General features: G+C 43.1%; 1 protein-coding gene across 2 annotated transcripts in view; it reads right to left on the bottom strand.

The window, feature by feature from the left end:
* LIPK (lipase family member K) overlaps positions 1 to 11765 on the bottom strand; it is a 58931-nt gene extending 47166 nt beyond the window's left edge. Inside the window, exons 1-2 of one of the 2 annotated variants that reach the window (XM_026014816.2) lie at positions 11325 to 11765; positions 1130 to 1367 (exon numbers count right to left, since the gene is read on the bottom strand). The gene's annotated coding sequence lies outside the window, so the exon portion shown is untranslated. The remainder of the gene's footprint in view (positions 1 to 1129; positions 1368 to 11324) is intronic. The other variant, XM_072723590.1, reaches the window with a different exon arrangement.
* Between the last annotated feature and the right edge of the window lie 3472 nt (positions 11766 to 15237).

Below are 15237 nucleotides of genomic sequence, written 5' to 3'. Positions count from 1 at the left end.
AAAAAAAAAAAAAAAGTAAGACAGACAACAAAGGAGAAGTCGTAAGGAGATCTGGATTCCTCAGTTTCTTTTACGGAGTCAAAGGGACACGGAAGAGGTCAGCGAAGACGGTTCGAGCTAGTTGAGCTAAAGCGACTCTTGGGCACCACAGTCCCAGCCCCACACTTAGTTCCGTGCAGTATCAGAATTCTGGTCTGAAGCGTTACGTGGGCTCAAGTGACTCTATATTTGAGCAGCTATCTTTTCCCAAACATGAAAGTCTTATAACAACTTCCTTGTTTCTGAAACCAGAAAATAATAGATAAGTCTATTGTACGAGCAAGAAAATAAACACGTGGCTTTGGCAGGCAGACCAAGAGGACGGCCACTTTTGCCCTCAATGCCTGCGGGACCTGAGTCCCCGAGGCCGACCCACGCTCACGGCCCTGGCGTCCTCGCAGGCCTGCAATTGTGAGGGCAGGGGGCGCGCCGTAGTCTTATATCCTCATCAGTAGGAACCACCTTTTCACTCCTCACCTAGTGAGACAATTCATTAAAAAGCAGCAGGAAAGGAGAATGACATGTCCCCACGAACTATTGGAAGATGCTCATAATTCCCATAAGCAGGAATGTCGCCTAGTACGGCGATGCCAGCCAATCACTTGGCCCCACACTCCCCCGAAGATGACCCTGTTCGTGAGAAGGAATAATCGCGTGTAAGGCCATTGGAATGGGACAATAAAAGGCTTTTTGAATATTCCAAAGGGTTTTTAAGACATCACCCAGACAGTATTTCCCAAAGCCCTAGACGGACAGTCCAAGGGGATGATCTTGTACATCCCCAGGATCTGCCACTGGCCTTTCCCAGGTGTGCACTTACACACCTCCTGTGAGGACACTCAGGCTGGGTCTGCTTCCTAAAGGCTACAGCTTTCAGAACCTCGCTCTGACCTTCTCTGAGGAAAACTGCACCAGAGCTGCTCGGTGGCCACAGGAGTCTCTCGCTGTCTTTGGCTCCACGAGGTAGCGCCAACGACAACGAGATCCTTACCAACACACGAAGTTCCTGCACCTCCAAATGTTTCCCATGTCTCATTGAATGCCAGGACCCGGGCCCTGCAAGTAGATCCCCAGCCCTGCAGGTCATTACCTGGTCCCCGAAGTGTCTGGCTGTGCCGCGGGCTGTGGGGTGTGTGTGCATCTGCGGTCTTCAAGCCCTGGGAGTTTCCAATTGATTCCAGCTCCGTCCAGAAGCAGTTGCCAGGAGAACACGCTCTGCTCCAGACAGCCCAGGAGATGTTGCAACCAGAAACTTCTCAACGCAAGGCAGATTAGTCATGGCTTCAAATATGACGGATGCTGCCCAGGCAGCCTTGCCAGGTGAGTTCCTAGCCGGGGATGAAAAAAGTATTAACGGACTAAAACCTTGTGCCTGCCAAGCCAGTCCCCGGGTTCTGTGCCTCAAGGGTCAGATGCATTGGAAGCTTCTCCGCAGAACACACACTGTCCATCCAGAAAAGAGTTCCACCCAACGATGGATGCCATGACCCGGTCCTACCGGCATCTCCATAAAAGGCCTCACTCCCCCTGTACCATTAGTCGCGACGCCTGTAAGGTCATCCAGGTCCCCATTCGAGGTTCTGCTTTGGCTTTCCTAAACTTCCCCTACCTTCTTATGGACGTTGAGTAGCAGGACAGGCGGGAAACAGAAAGTGTCTACAATTCTTTCAACAGCGGCCTAGAAACACAGCGTCTCCTCCAAGATGCCCAGCCGGTGAAAGCAGAAGAGGGACTTGAGCTCCGCAGTGTCTTCCCTGAGGCAGAGGCAGCTCCTGTGCCTGCCTTGGGAGAGTCCTGGTGGCACCCAACCTGCAGGGCACCATACACCTGCTCGGAGTCCTGCTTTCTGTTTTCACAATTGTGGGGGTGCAGGTCTGATGGGACGCCATTAAACCAAGCAAACATCTAAAACGATGCAAACACTATGCTTTGACACGCTTACAAGTCACCTGAGCGGAGGAGGACTATTCCCGAAACAGCCCCTGAACGGTCACCGTTGCTTCCGGCCTGTCTGCGGCCACAGAGCTCGGATATGGGTCAGACACACTGATGGGAGAAGCTGGGTGGCTCAGGGGTTAAGCAGCCCGCTCTCCGGTTAGGCTCAGGTTGTATTCTCAGGGTTGTGGGATCGAGCCCCACGTTGGGCTCTGCACTCAATGAGGAGTCTGCTTGAAGATCCTCTCTCTCCCTCTGTCCTTCCCTCCAACCCGTGCTGGCGTTTTCTGTCTGTCTGTCTGTCTCTCTCTCTCAAATAAATAGATAGATAGATAGATAGATAGATAGATAGATAAATAGATAAATAAATAAATCTTTTAGAGAAAACACAAACAACAACAGAACTTGCATGTTGGCAGTCAGGACTTAGTGGCATGAAGCTGATTTCAATACTGTCCAGTTCTCTTCGGATCGTGTCGGTTAGTAATTAGACTGTACTCGATTCAAAATCACAGCTGGCAGTGGCTTTGCTTCTATTACTATACTAGTTTCGACAGTTAATTAAAATGGTTGTAGATGATTTGCTTTATTAGAAAAGTCTTACATCTCTGTGCTTTCAATAGGCAATTCCACTTATGCTGTAATACGTTCCACTGGCACATGCCATTTTGAGGCTTGAAAAGGAAAACAAGGCCCACTGGAAAGGTGGTCCATGTGCTGGCAATACAGAAACAACTGGAATCTAGTCTATGCTAGAAAATCAGATACTCTTAGGCAAAAAGAAGTGGAAAGGTGAAGTTTTCAAGCATTGCATAGTTGATATTGAACCATCTTACCAAGTTTTCCGCAGGGTATCCTTCCCCCAAAGGAAATCCAAATCACTGTTGTTTGGAAACTTACACTGAATGAGTTATTCATCCATGTAAGAGCCCTTTGTGGTTTTGTTTATTCTTCTTTAACTTTAACCTTTGTCTCTGATCCCCACTCCCACACATTTGACCTGCATTATACCCCAATCTGTCACTGTCACGTATCATTATAAAGAATATAGTAAACAACCTTGCCATGTGGTATTTTGTAATAAATCTCATCCTGTTTCCTACTTTACACTATTCTTATGAACAGGGCTGACTGCAGACTACGTGAGAGCCAGTACAGGACCCCACGTTTAAAGATGATGAAGAAGTTCAAGATACAGGCAGCAGAGTAGTGAACAGTATGAGAACCTTCCGAACACAAGGTCCCACGCTTTGCATATGTGACATACCCATCGAGTCAGCTCTGCTTGTGAGAACACAGCACGTTCCAGTCTATATGTGGTTTCTTTTTCATTATTGTCCCACAGAATTCCACAATATTTGCTTTTTAAGTATCCAGTTCCCCCCTCCCCGAGTCAGACACATGACTTTATTTCCTCAGCATTCCCAGTGTTAAGAACATGAGCATTTACACTCCCTGTTACCAAATGTGCGAGAATTTCTTTGAGATATATTTCTAGAAATAAGATCTTTCATAGGTCATAGGTCATACAGTTGCTCAATTTTACTATATGCTGCCAGATTGATCTACAATAGGCTATGTACCCCCATCAACAGTGCTGAAAGTCCATTTCTCTACCTATTTTGCTCATTGTGCTGTTGTAAATATCTCTGTCAACATGTTCTCTATTCCTTTGATCTATGACTTGATTTGGTGAACAGAAATCCAACTCTGCTTACATATTTACTTTTACACTAATATTTGTGCTTTGGGGATCTTCTTTAAACATATTTCCCAACCCCTAGATCATAAAATAACAGGGCAAAAGTGCTTTCTCTTTGCAGAGGGGGTGAGGCCCATCCTGCTCTTTTGCTTCTCTTTCCTGCTTTATGGTGGAGGGGTAGGTGTTCATCCAGGAACACTTCCTTCCTCTTTTGTCATGACTTCTAAAAGCACCAGGGAGGGAAAGAAGAGAGTAATCTCTGCTTGACTTATGCTATAGGCTCATATGGTAGTAAGTGTGTTTATTTAGTGACTGTGTTCCAGGCGTTAGGAAGGTCTTAAAGGGAATGTGACATTCAAAGTGGCCTGGAGCTGGGTCCCCATTCTGAACACATTTTTAAATCTGTGCCTTGAGAGGGTTTTTAGGGCAATGAAAATACTCTGTATTAGGCTCTACTGGTAATAGACTGGATACATGTCATGCATTTGTTTAACCTGCTAGAATTTACAACTCCCAACACCAAGAGTAAATCCTAATATAAATCGTAGGCTTGTGGTGATGATGATGTGTCAAAGTAGGTTCATCGGTTGTAACAAATGGACCACTCTAGCGAGGGAATAGTGATGATGGGGGGCTATGCACATTTAGAGACCAGTGATAAATGAAAAATCTCTGTCTCCTCTCAATTTTACTGTGAACCTAAAATTGCTCTAAAAACATTGTCTTTAAAAACATCTGTGAATTTATGTCTGATCCAGGAATCTGGCATAGTTTCCTCAATGAGATTATATGCCGGGGATCCTGGGTGGCTCAGCGGTTTAGCACCTGCCATTGGCTCAGGGCGTCATCCTGGAGTCCCGGGATTGAGTCCCATGTCGGGCTCCCTGCATGGAGCCTGCTTCTCCCTCTGCCTGTGTCTCTCATGAATAAATAATAAAGTCTTCAAAAAAAAAGGAGATTATATGCCTTGGTGTTTGCATAATGTTGTATTGATTTGTGTTGTTTTGGTTTTTTGCTTTTGTGTACCATCTCCTGGGGTTTGCATTGTTATGGATTGGTAGGGATCTAGGCCTTCTGTAAGATTCAAGATTTCTATTTTAGGGTATGAAATCCTCCAAAGTTGTGCACTGAATACCTTTGGTATGTGCCTATGTGTATATGCACCTAGTATCTTGTTGGCTGGAACATATTGGAGATTATGACTCACAGGCAAACAAGGCTCATGGACAAAACAAACATCAAAACTCATTCCTTCTTCTAATTATTGTAGTAACTCATTAAGGCATGTGGATTTTCCCAGGGAGGGGTGTTAAATTTGAAAAGACTGAAGATCATACAGGATTTTGTTGAATCTAAGATGTCCTCATTTGTAAAGTGTACCTCTCATTATATTATAGACTCCTAGGAAAGAAACACAACATCAGCCATACTTGTAAGACATTGATTATGAGATGCATTCCAAGTGCAGAGGTATGAAAATGTAAAAAAAAAAAAGTGTTTCAAAATCAATGAAGTATAGTTTATTATAATGCAGCCACATTGAGTTAAATCACAAAGTTTAGGTCACAAGATCTTTGTAAGAATTTGCTTCATGATTCAGATATATCTATGGGTTAAAAACTTGCATGCTTGTATATTCCATGAAGTGAAATCACCTAGGATTCGCAAGTCCCAAAGATCTCCTTTATAAATTTTGAAGGGGCCTTAAAAGACCATAATTACTGGGGAAAGGGTCCTGAGACCAATCCATTAATGCAAATTGTCACCTAAACCCTGCTCAGTTAATATTATAATGTTTATTTTACAGGTGAGGAAACAAATTTAGAAAAGTTATAAATACTTAAAGAAGTAGCTCATGAAGGACAAATAACAAGACATTTAACCCCTCACCAAGACATTTAATTCCTAGAGCACCAAATGCCTGAATTGTCCTATTATACAGATATTTGATATCCTGCTATAGGTTTCATAGTCCAAATGACCATTGTATACACAGTCCCTAGGTTTTGGGATACTCAAAAGATTATAATTCACCCCAAATGGGGTTTCTAAGTCAATGTTTATCTATGTTTCGGTTATTATCCAATAAATTACATGTACAGACAAGATCAAGCCTGTCCATTTGATAACATGGAAATAGGAGAAAAGAGAAAAGAATTCTTCTTCCATTCAAAATTTTATCTACAGACTACTTGTCTATGGTGCCTATCTTTATAAGCAACTTGGGAATTAATATTTGTAAAGGAGACCAGCATTTCTCTGATACCAAAGCCAGAAAAGGATATTACTACAAAAGAAAACTATAGGACAATATTCCAGATGAACATAGATGCAAATATTCTCAACAAAATATTAGCAAATTTAATTCAGCAGCACATTATAAGGATCATTCAGCATGATCAAGTGGAATTTATCCCTGTGACACAAGGATAGTGCAATATACACCAATCAATGTGAAAATACCTCATTAATCTACGATCATCTCAAAAGATGCAGAAAAAAAATCTGACACAATTCAACATCCATTCACAATAAAAACACTTCACAAATCAGGTATAGGAGGAACATATCTCAACATAATAAAGGTCACATAAGACAGGTCCACAGTTAAACCACATTCAATGGAGAAAGGTTGAAAGCTTTTCCTCTAAGATCACAAAAAAGACAAGGGTGCCTATTTTCACCACTTCTATTCAACATAGTACTGGAAGTCCTAACCAGAGCAATCAGACAAGAAAAAGACATAAAAGTCATTGAAATAGAAAAGGAAGAAGTATAGTTGTCTATATTTGCATATGATGTGTTTTTACTATAGAAAATCTTAAAGACTCAATCAAAAAAACTGTTAGAGTTAATCCAATTCAGTAAAGTTGCAAGATACAAAATTAACATACAAAAATCAATAGCATTTCTTTTCATTATCAACAGATTATCTGAAAAACAAATAAATAAAAATAAAATCAATGCCCTTTACAATGACATCAAAAACAATAAAATACTTAGGAATCAACCTAACCAAGTAGGTAAAAGATCTCTATTCTGAAAATTATAAAACAATGATAAAGAATCAAAGAAGACACAAATAAATGGAAAAGTATCCCATGTTCATGGATTGGAAGAAATAATCTTGTTAAAATGTCAGTATTGGGAATAGCTATCTGTAGATTCAGTGCAATCCCTAACAAGATTACAATGACTTTTTGGGGGGGAAGCAGAAAAATAATCTTAAAACTTATATGAGTTTATATGAAACTGCAAAAGACCCCACATTGCCAAAGCAATCCTAGGAAGGGAAGATAAAGCAGGAGGCATTCTCTATTTCAAACTCTACTATAAAGCTATAGTAATCAAAACACTATGGCACAGGATAGAAACAGAGGATAGAACAGAATCAAGAGCCCAGAAATAAACCCAAGTGTATATAGTAAACTAATATTTGACAAAGGGGTCAAGAATTCTCAATGGAGACAACACAATTTCTTCAATAAATAGTGCTGGGAAAATTGGATACTTACATGTAAAAGAATGAAACTAGACTCCTATCTTACACATTCACAAAAATTAAGTCAAAATAGATTAAAGGCTTAAATGTAATATCTGAAATCATAAAACTCCTAAAAGAAAATATAGGAAAAATTTCCTTGATATGGATCTTGGCAATGATTTTTTTGATACGACACGTAAAGAACAAGCAACAAAACCAAAAATAAACAAGTGGACTACATCAGACTAAAAAGTTTCTGCACAGAAAAAAAAAAAAAAACCAGAAACAAAACCATCAAAGAAGTGAAAAGACAACCTATGGAATGGGAAAAATATTTGCAAACTATATGTCTGATAAGGGGTTAACATACAAAATATATAATGAACTTATACAACTCAATAGAAAAACAAACAGCTGATCCTATTTAAAAATGGGCAAATGACCTGAAAAGAATTTTTCCAAAGATATGAATGCTAAACATGTACATGAAATGATGCTCAGCATCATTATTCATCAGGGAAATGCAAATCAAACCCACAATGAGATATCACCTCATACCTGTTAGAATATAACCAAAGGAAACAAAAAAACTAACTTGGAAAGATACCGGTCATAGCACAGTCATAGCAGCATTACTTACCACAGTTAAGACATAGAAACAGCCTAAAAGCCCATCAACAAATGAATGGATAAAGCTCTGATTTATATGGTGCCTATCAGATTCATATATAAAATACTATTCAACCATAAAGAAATGAGGAAATCTTGGCATTTACAACAACATGGGTGGACCTGGATGGCATTATGTTTAATGAAATAAGTTGGATGGAGAAAGACAAATGCTATATGATCTCACTTTTTGTGGAATCTAGAGGGGAAAAACAGGCTCATGGAGAAAGAGATCAGATTGTGGTTAGCAGAGGATGGGAGGTAGGGGCCGAGGGAATTGAGAGAAGGTGGTCGAATGGTAACTTCCACTTACACGCAAATAAGCGGTAGGAATGTAACGTACAGCGTGATGACTTAGTTACTGCTGCTGTACTACTCACAGGAAAGGTGTTAAGAGAATAAATCCAAGAGTTCTCATTACAAGGACAGACATTTGTTCCCTTTTTTCCCATTTCTTGTTATTGTATCTGTATGAGAGGATGGACATTACCTGAACTTACCATGACTTACTGTGACAATCATTTCACAATATACAAAAGCCAAACCTCTGTGTCGTACGCCTGAGACTCATATGGTGACGAGAGTCAAATATATCTCAATAAAACTAGAAAAACAATTTTGAGAAATTGCTCTCACCCATCAGGTGTTGCAAGTGTCAGCTTCTTCCTTTTGATGTGTGCCATTAATGTCTTCCTCCTGTTCATTCCTCTAGCTCCTTTTATGTGACTCAGTTTAAGCACTTAAAAGTACCAACAACTGGGTTTTCTGAAACAAATTCCTAGTGACTTCCTGATTTCAATTTTTTTCCCTTAAGGAAAAAATAATTTTTAAGAGTTTGAAAAACAGAAGAATGAACGCACATATTTAAAAGCTAGCTCAAAAAAAAAAAAAAAAAAGAGCTAGCTCTCTGACAAAAAATAATTGTATAAAATTAAGAGAGGAAAGGCAATATACAAGATTCAGAATAAGAAAGGGGGTAGGATTCTTTGTGCAGAGAGAATCTGAGAACAAATTTAAGGGGATGTTCTTAGAAATGGTGTTAGCATTTTCCCAAGTGTATAAATTAGAACAATAGTCCTCCAAAAAGGTTACTTAAATAACAAGAAAAGGTTCCTGGTCAAAAACGTTTAAAATTCCTGTATGTTGTACTCTTGGAGGCTCACATGCACATTGCTTCATTGCTACTGGAGGAAATGGAAAACTTTACAGTGAAATATAAATGATTAACATTGACTCTAGATGCAATAGAAAAGCTAAATAGGTCTTAGGAAAAGTTTAAAAGGTGGTAAAAGATCCCTTTGTGAAAAAGGCATCATGCTTAAGGGAGTTAGAGATCATAGTTCTATCAAATCACAAAAGAACAGACAATTCTGCTCTCTAAACTATTACAGAGCATCAAGGAGATCTTTCTAATGCATCTGATTAGAATAATCTTTATTAATAAAAGAAATTTAAAAAAATTAAAGGCAACTATAGACCATGATTACTTACAAATTGAGATACATTAATGTCAAATAAAAAAATAGCAAATATAATACACCAAGTAGGGTTCATTCTAGCTATGCAAAAGTACATAATACAACAAAAACTTTCAATGTGAAAATGCATCTTAAATGCCAAGACTTTGGAACACAATAAAGCCTTGTTTAAGATATGTGGACAAAGAATTGCTCCCCAATGGCATCAGAGTAATTGACTAAATATCTGGAACACAATGAAGCTGAATACTTGCATCATTTCAAATACCATAAGAAATTCCATGTAAATTAAATTTTAGATGTAAAATAAAATTTAAGAATTTAGATGTAAGATATAATAATTAAAATCAGAAAGAAGTGTAGGTAAATAATTTTATAATACTTGAGTGAGGAAGGGCTTTCTAAATATGATACCAAAGGCCGAAATTATGACAATAAATCATTCATTAAGCCATGTAAAATCTTAGTAGGTCTGCATTCCTACATGTGGCATAAAGAATCTTCAAAAGCAATGAGTTTGGAAAAATATTTACAACTTATATAATCATCAGAGTTAATAATCTTTATCTATAAGGAGTACTTAGGAGGCAGCAAATAAGTCAATTTGACAAAGTGGGAAAAGTTCAGATATAAAAAATCTCACATAGGTTAATATAAAATAGAGACCATTTGTATGAACGAAGGTTCAAATTTGCTGTTAATGACGCGGCAAAATCACACATTAAGAAATCACTAGTATCGGGGCAACTCCTGGTGGCTCAGCAGTTGAGCATCTGCCTTCGGCTCAGGACGTGACCCTGGGGTCCCAGGATCTAGTCCCACATCGGGCTCCCTGCATGGAGCCTACTTCTCCCTCTGCCTGGATCTCTGCCTCTCTCTCTGTGTCTCTCATGAGTAAATAAATAAAATCGTTTTTTGTTTGTTTTTAAAGACTGCTTTAAAAAAAAAAAAGAAAGAAAGAAATCACCTGTATCAAGCGTAATGCCCACCGGGTGTCAGGGGCCGAGGCAGAGCAGATGGGTGAGCTCTGGGTGCAGCGAGGCTGAGGATTCCCAGCAGGTGCACGCACTATATGGGCAGCACCCCCCGGAGGGCACGTGGGCAGCGTGGGCCCCAGCCGAGGCCTAGGTGACCCGGCATCCCGGTCCTTCTAGCCGCGACTCGGACACGTGGGGTGTAAGTGGGCCAACCCCGCTCACGGTTCTTACCACCATTATGAACCTGCCACGTGCTGTAATTATTCCCTCCTGGTGCCAGGTCAGGAAACCCCCACGACTGTTCCAAAAAGTATCACACTCCAATCTTTTTTTATTTTTTATTTTTTATTTATTTATGATAGTCACACAGAGACAGAGAGAGATAGAGGCAGAGACATAGGCAGAGGGAGAAGCAGGCTCCATGCACCAGGAGCCCGACGTGGGATTCGATCCCGGGTCTCCAGGATCACGCCCTGAGCCAAAGGCAGGCGCTACACTGCTGTGCCACCCAGGGATCCCCACACTCCAATCTTGATTTAAGATGAAAGTTTCTGTCCCTTCCCCACTTGGGCCCGTGTCCAACCAGCTGAGACCAAGAGCCTGCGAGAGGAGAGGGAGCATGCTGGGAGCGCCTAGGGGCTCAGTGGGTGAGGCATCTGCCTTGGGCTCGGGGCCCCAGAATTGGGCCCCAAGTCACCCTTCAGGCCCAGCTGGGGGGCAGGCAGGTGCACCCCGTCCCCGGGGTGGACAAGGGCTGGTAGTAATGCACAGCATCACATGGACCCCTTTCTCTACAAGTCCGTCCCCCGAATCCACAATCCCTGACCTCTAGAGCTGTGGGGGTGCGTTGGAGGCAGGCGGCAGGAGGGCATGGCCGGGTAGGCCTGGCCCCGGGCCTCCCTGTGTGCTTGGGCCTGGCCCCTGCTTGCCACCTCCTGGCAGCTGTCCCGGAGCCCCGGGGGACCGCAGACTCCCGCTGCACCCCAGAAGGCCTCTACAGCCACTTGGGGGTTCCTGTGGTCATGGGGGAGATGACTCACTCGTGGCTGCGGCGTCAGGCTTGGAAAGCAAGTTGCTGGCCAGCGGCCAGAGAGCAGGCTCCAAGCTGCTGGCAGGACAGGCGTTCAGAAAGTCCCACCTCGGCGCAGCTCTAGCTGAAAGGAGTGAGCTGAAGCTATCAACAAAGAGCCTTCATCATGTTTCCAGAAAAATCTCAAGGAAAAGCACTGCAGGCACCAGTGGCAGGTGTTGGATCCGGCTCTGGAGGGAAGGGTGGACGAGTCCCACCTGCTAGCATGGACATTGGGGGTCGTTCTCCCAGAATAAGGGGGCACTAAAGTCGCTCTAGATGAGCAGGATCATTTCCTGTTAGGAGCTGGTGACACTCTTCTAAAGCACGTGGACCAACGACGGCAGCCCATGAAGTGGCCTCTTCCACCGGATTCTGAAATCTTTCATCATGTAAAAGTTCCCATGTCTCTGTTTTGTAACAAGCTAATGACATCCAAAAAACAAACAGACAAAAAATCCAACCAACCAAACAAACAAAAAACACCCCTGCCACCTGCCAATCTACAGCGGTGTCTCCTTGTCCCCTGTGTAGGGAACCTGTTCGCAAAATAAGAGTCAAATGATTTCTCCGACCTTTAGTGCAGGTTCCACCTGGGACTCTGGCCCTTTGCTCTGGAGTATGGTTCCCATTAATTAGGTCTCAATAGAAATTTCTTTTTTTTTTTCAAGATTTTATATATTTATTCATGAGACACAGAGAGAGAGGCAGAGACACAGGCAGAGGGAGAAACAGGCTCCCCGCGGGGACCCCGATGTGGGGCTCGATCCTGGGGTCAGGGGTCACGCCCTGGGCTGAAGGCAGATGCTCAACCACTGAGCCCCCGAGGCGTCCCACAAAAGAAATTTCTATTTTACTCCCCACTGCAGCTGTCACACATCTGAGAATTTATCAGTTGACTTGAGCCCCTGCCACCCATCTGGGAGGTCTGAGCTCCGTGATGCAAGCCAGTGGATCTGCCTTGTGTGCAGTCACTGAGTTTGTGGGGTCATGCAAGGGGAGGCTAACACTTGATGCACAAGTCACGGGGTCGTGAGCGCCTTAAGGGTCCTGATGTGGTTCCATTCAAGTGGAGTCACGTATGAAGGCAGGAGTGTGTCAGGTGTTGAGGTTTGCCCCGTGTGAGTTTACTACAGAAAGCAGTTGAGTGGGTACTCAGTGCACGGCAATCGTTTCGGCGTTGCAGCGCCAATAAAAATTAGTTATCGCTTTTCTTTCTTAAATTATTTGTGCGTAAACTTCACATCAAGGGAGAAAGGAGGTTTGCTTCCGAATTGAACAGTCCTTAGGAAACTTTGACTTATTTTTCCTTATTTCCCCAGTCTGTCTTCAGGCGCTTCATCAGACTTCTCCAGGGTCATCGTGTGCGGGGCTCCCGGGGTCCTCGGACAGTTCGCACTCCTCCGTCTTCAGGCCAAGAAAACTTGCACTTGTAAGAAGTTAAAATTAACTGGAAGCTTGTGTCAGAGCTAAGGCTACTGCTGATTGTGGGTTTGTTATTAATTTTGCTAAATTACCGTGTCCCGTTGCTGCAGGTGCCGAGGGATAGGACACGTGTGTGGACAGGTACATATCACGGTGCACACACACACACACACACACTCAGAATCTCCACGGACTGTTCTCAGATTCTGGAGGTCGTGACAAAACCACAGACGACCGGGACCACAGAAGTGGCTGCAGAGGAACTGCCCACCTTCCTTCCACGGCGGGTCTGGATGTGGAGCGTGAAGCATGTCCTGCTTCATAGCTCACGCGTGTTGCATGTATCCTTTTGAATATATCCAATCTTAGAGGACAACGATATTCTTGAAAGACATTGACTCATTTAGAGACTTAAGAGTTTAGAGGTAGAAATTTAGAAATTCAAATTATAACAGGTAATCACGACAAGACTCACTGGTGTGGTTCCGGTGATGTCCATCTACGGCAGCTCAATGGCCGGGGGTCCATCAGGAACCCTGGGTACGCTGGGGAGTGAACAGCCACCCTTTGAAGCAGAAATTCATCTGTGGTCATGGGGAGTCGGGTGTGTTACTCGAATTCAGGCATCTTCATGACGAAGGTTTTCATTTCCAAAGCGATCGTGAGGTCCAAGCTTTCAGACTCTCTCCCACAACACACATGGCAGGCTTGCCCATGGAAACCCAGTGCTTTGCAAGGAATGTTCTGGACACAGCAGCATGCGGACGAGCCCGGGCTTCTGGGGCCAGGGGCAGAGCAGTGCCTCCTTGTGCCTCAGTGTGCACAGCATTTCTAATAATATCCCTCCCCCCATTTTGCCTCAGATTTCTTTACTCAGGAGACGTTTTCTGAGCTGCCACAATATACACCAGATTTTTTTTTTTCAGGCAGTGGAGATCCAGTTCATGAACAAATAAAAATCTTTACCCTTGTTCGACTGACACTGGAGACGTAGCCAAAAGCACAAAGCTCATTTTCAGCCTCAATCTAAGCATAACATAGTCCGCCAGACAAGTAAACAAAAAGCATGAGTTCTGCAGAGCTGTGCTTCTCAGGCCTTGATGTGAGAGAGAGCATGTGGGGATGTCGTTACAATGCAGATTCTGATTCAGGTGGTCTGGGTGCAAATCCGAGATTCTCTATTTCTATTGAATAAGCTACTGGGCCCTGGGCCCAGGCTTTGAGTAGCAAGGGTTAGGGTGAAGGTGATGAGGTTTGGGAAAAACGTGTCTAGATTTGAATTTTGATTCTGTTGCTTAAGCAAGCTCCTCTTGGTGTCTTTTTTGTTTTGTTTTGGTTCTTCCTTTTTTTTTTTTTTTTTTTTGGATAATGAGGACAATTATGGTCATTATGATGATCTAGCTACCATTTACTGAATACCAACTCTGGGGTAGGCACTGTGCTAAGTTTTTGACCTACATATTCTAATCCTCACCATAATCCCTGCAAAGTATAAATGATGGCTCTCATTTACAGACTGAAAAACAAACTGTGCTTGAAGATGTTAAGCAATTTCTTTAAAGCCACTCACCAGGCAGGGAGGGGTGGGAGCTGCACTCTTGCTCTTTGCACAGTAGACTCTCAATTTGTTTGTAAGATGAGGATGAAAAGTAAGTGTGATGATGCGCCCAATATGCCTGAGATCGTGCTTGGTGTTTAGTAGGTGTTAAATAAATGTCAATCCCCTCTCCTCTCTGAGAAGCGTGTAGGTATCATCATGAGTTGACAAGAACCAGAGGAAGGAGACGTCCTGGAATCCCATATTTTTCCTCCCCACTAGATCCACTCCATTTGGCTAGAGATTGCTGTGATTGGTGGGCTTATCCCCTCACTGTCCAGTTCCCATGGATCTGCTGACAGTAGTTACCAAAAGGAGCCCAATCCAGCGAGCAGCTTCTTCCCTCCGCCCGAATCCTTCAGTAGAGTAACTGCTGACATGTCCTCCGCTCAATCTGCGTTTCTTAATCCTCTTCTATTGCCAACCCTCCCCTCCGCTCCCACCACCACCACGAGCAGCAATACCACTGCCAAGTGCTCTGCACCTCCCTAGTGGGTGGAGGGAGAGAAGCTCCATGTGGCAGCATATGAGCTCCATGTGTTTGTATTTGTTGGGGATCACAAAGCTGGGACTGCTTCTGTAGCCCAAGGAGCACCAGTGTCCCTGGGAGCTTGTTAAAGATGGAATTTCCTTGGGGCCTGTTCCAGATGTCCAGAATGAGCATCCTCGACTTGGGTCTCTGTGTTTTTTTTTTAAATATATTTTTAAAAATTTTTATTTATTTATGAAGTCACAGAGAGAGAGAGAGAGAGAGAGAGGCAGAGACACAGGCGGAGGGAGAAGCAGGCTCCATGTACTGGGAGCCCAACGTGGGATTCGATCCCGGGTCTCCAGGATCGCACCCTGGGCCAAAGGCAGGCAC

Source organism: Vulpes vulpes, chromosome 10 (genome assembly GCF_048418805.1).
Source record: "Vulpes vulpes isolate BD-2025 chromosome 10, VulVul3, whole genome shotgun sequence".
NCBI classification, from domain to species: Eukaryota; Metazoa; Chordata; class Mammalia; order Carnivora; family Canidae; genus Vulpes; species Vulpes vulpes.
This window is presented reverse-complemented; position numbering and strand designations above follow the sequence as displayed.